Here is a 4,210-nt window from a genome sequence, read left to right as displayed (position 1 = left end):
AGATATCTAAGTTGATGATGCATATATTGGGAGAAAGTAGTAAAGTTACTCATTCCAAGGCCAAATAGCTAAGTTTTAACCATAAATCTAGAAGCGTATTTTGCACACCACTACTCCCAAGAATTTAGTATTATCCTTATACGAGAAAATCTTGATAAATAAGTTCGAACAAATAAATAAGAGTGCACATCAGCCGGTGAAGGCGGGTTAGCTTTATTCGAATTTGGTCCTAAATAATGATTATATTTAATTTTAAAAAAAAAATATAATGTACTTATTTATAAAAAAAGAAAAATATATATTTGTTATCAAAAAGTTGATATTTATACTTAAATTTAAATAGCAGCCACTCAGATAAAGACACTAAAAACGTCTTTTTATAAAGATGTCTTTTAATAATTAAAATTTAATTCATATAATCGATTAAATCGTGTTATTTTTGTCAAAATTAGGCTAGACAAATTGATTTGACCGAAAAATAGTGAATCAAATCTTGAACTGGTCTAAATTAATATTATTTTTATAGAAAATGACTACAATATCCATAATAAATATTAAATATTCACTCAATAACATAGTTTATTCATTGTAAAAAATTAATAATTTAATTATAAATAATAGGTTGCATCTAAAATATTCCAATAATAACTTGAAGTACTTAATTTTTTTTAGACAATTTTTTGTCTGAAGTATTAATTATTAAAAGATTTTTTTTTAGTATTTGAAATTTTCTTTTAATTATTTTTTATAAACAACTGTAAATAGATATTTTAATGCAAACAAAATAACAAGATATCATCTACATAATATTAAAAAATAACTATATTTTCTTATATTTTTTTTTTGTATCTACCATGTTTTTTTATATGTCTGGTGTTATATAAATTTTGGGTGCACATATTTTTAGTGAGTTTAATTTTAATGTATTGACAGTGTAAAATGTGTTTTACATAGTAGTGTAATTATATTTGGTCTTTTGGATGACAATTTACACCGTCTATAAAAAGTAATTATTTTTGTTAATACAGTGTTACGTCATTAGATGTAAATATAAAATTATTTTATACTAACACTACATTAAAATTAAATTTATTTTTAATTTCTCTTTAAAACAAAAAGCAAAATTTCTTATTACAATTTTCATTTTTAAAAAAAATTAATTCTCCCAAAATATATATTCTCTCTTTCTGCACCATAAAAATGACAGTATTACAAATGCTATTTTGACATCAATAATTTTTAAACAATTAAATATAATCTTTTTTTGTTTTATTAATTAAAAAAATTTTAATATAAAAATAATTAATAACAAACTATTTTTATAAGATGTCAAGAATATGTGGTGTTTGAATAATATTTTTTTATAAATATCTATATGTACCCAGAGTAATATTGACAGATATATTGATATAATATTTAAATTAAATATATATAAATATTACCGTTAATTTAAATGTATGTAAATACGTAAAGTTATATGTTTTTTTGTTGGTTAAAATATGTAAATAAATACATTTTTATATTTGTGAAACTGAATATATCTAAATCATCAAAAAAGAAAAAAGGAATATATTAAAATAAATAAATATTAATAAATTTTTGTGTGTAAAATTAATATTTTTGGAGAGAGAGAGCGTACATTCAAAAAGTCCAAAAATAAGAAAATCATACAAGATCCAATATTATCTTTAATAATTAATTAATATAAATATAATTAGCCTATTTAATCAATACATCATTTACATGTTACATAAGACAAAATACACTACATTTTACTTGCAACATGTCAAATCTTATCTCTTCAATTACTCTCTTTCTAAACACTTATCACACTATTCTTTTGACAACACAAACATACATATATAAAAGAATCTTTCTTTCTACATCATAAAATTCACTTAAATTAATCCTAAAATATTAAAAGTCGGTCTAAGTCATGTGCACCCTACAAATAAATGTGTGTGTATATTCTTCTTCGCTAGTAGTACATATAGACTTTGAGCTAGTTTCTCTGGGAAAGTGACACTCATGAAATATTGAAAAGATAAAAACCTTATCTAAACGTTAACGGCACCCATACCCTTTTGCCCTTTTTATCGAAACATTTTCTTTTACGTTAATACACGTGCGTCTCTAGATCTGCATTCTTCAAATCTTGCATAAATTAAAGTGCATGTACGTGGTAGTAGCAAATTTTGAACTTGGAAAACTTCAGTCCAAAGCCTAAAGTTGCTACTATCTATAAATTATCTTGGATCTAATATATCCCGCATAATTATTAGAATTGAATTGGTGATGGAATTGGTCAGATTAATAATTTTTAGTTTATTAATTTAATTGATAAATTATTTGTTGAACTAATTATTGAAATGGTGAGTTTAAAAGAGATGAAGAAAAAAATTTCACGAAATTTGAAAACAGAAAAGAGTGTGTTTTGTCATAATTTTGTCACTTTTTAATTCATTTTCTGATTACACTAAAAAAATCAAGTTCAATTTACCTTTTCTAATTAATAAATAGCAGCAACTTAATGAGCTGCATAACTAACTATCTAGTCAGCACTCTAACAAACTTATTTTCTAATCACTCACTAACAGAATCTGCTTATATACGCAACTCCTAACTAATTAATTTGCTAACTATTATACATGACTCATTAGCTTACGTAACACCCTTTCTCAAACCAGCATCGGTGACATTCATCATTCTGAGTTTGCCACAACATTTTTGAAACATGTTAGGAGCTAATGCTTTGGTTAATATGTAAGCTGTTTGGTTAATTGTGGTAATAGGCAACAACTTGATTACTTATTCTTGCCATTATCTCTTACGACATGACAATCCATCTCTATATGTTTGGTTCTCTCGTGGAAGACGGGATTTGCCGCAATATGCAAGGCTGATTGGCTGTCACAATATATAGCAATTGGCTTCTGCAATTTCACTTGCAAATCCTCTAAGATGTAAGTAATCCATTGTGCCTCCCTGGTGGCCATAGCAAGTGCCCTGTATTCTGCTTCACATGATGATACAGCTACTGTACTTTGTTTTTTGCTTTTGCAGGATACAATAGATGTACCTATGAAGAAGCAATGACCAGATACTGATCTTCTTGTGTCCGAACAGGTACCCCAGTCCCTGTCTAAAAAATTGGTTGGCTCCAAATCTGTCTGAGATGAAAAAAACAGCCACAATGCTGGCTCATTCTTAAAATATCTAAGTATCCTTATAGCTGCCTCAAAGTGTTTGTCAGTAGCACACTCTAAAAATTGACTCAATCTTCCAACTGCATAACATATATCTGGCCTTGTATTGATTAGATAGAGTAATCTTTCAATTATCGTGAGCAGAACCATGAAGAGAGATGGATCGCGAGTGAGGGGGTCACGGGCTTGGAGCCGCCGCGCCTTCATCACCACCGCGTCCTCGCCGCGCTGCCGCCGTCGTCCTCACCACGTTACCGGGGGTGGAGAGAGAAAGAAGGGGAGAGAAACAGGGAGGTCGCCGCCGTGACCTCCTCGTCATCGTCGAATTTCGCTCCGCTGCTGGTCGTCGCCTCGCCGCTGCTGCTCGCCGCCTCTGCTTCTTGCTTCGATTTCTGTTTCTGCTTCGTCTTCTGCTTTTTCTGCTTCTTGATTTGTTGAATCATTATTAGTTTTGAGTTGTTGGTTTTCTTGATTTCTGAATTTCTTGATTTCTGAATTGTTTGCTGTTGATGGAAGAAGTTTGTTAATTGATTTCTGAATTATAAGTATTAACAATGTAATTCTTCAATGGGATGATGATGATGATGATGGTGTTGATGATGATGATGATGATAGTGATGATGATGTTAATAATGGTGGTGGAGTGGCAGTTGGTGGTGGTGGTGGAGGAGGTAATTATATTAGTAGTGGTGAGGGTATTTTTGTCCAAAAAAAATTAAAAGGACGATTTTAATACGAAAAAAAACGTTAAGGACGATTTTAATACCAAAATTAGAAGAAGGACGAAATCGATTCTGGCGCTAAACTTTAGGGACCAAAATCGTACTTACCCCTAATCTAAACTATACAATAATATATAGTTTGGAATGGGATAATATTAGCTATAAAAATACGTTAGTTATAAATATTATATTTATGAAATTACAAATGTTATGGACATGAAATTATGTATGTTATGCGTGTAAAATTATGAATATTAAGTTAAAGATATTAAAAATTTAGTG

The sequence above is a fragment of the Arachis ipaensis genome, chromosome B07 (genome assembly GCF_000816755.2).
Source record: "Arachis ipaensis cultivar K30076 chromosome B07, Araip1.1, whole genome shotgun sequence".
Lineage (NCBI taxonomy): Eukaryota > Viridiplantae > Streptophyta > Magnoliopsida > Fabales > Fabaceae > Arachis > Arachis ipaensis.
Note: the sequence above shows the minus strand (reverse complement) of the source record.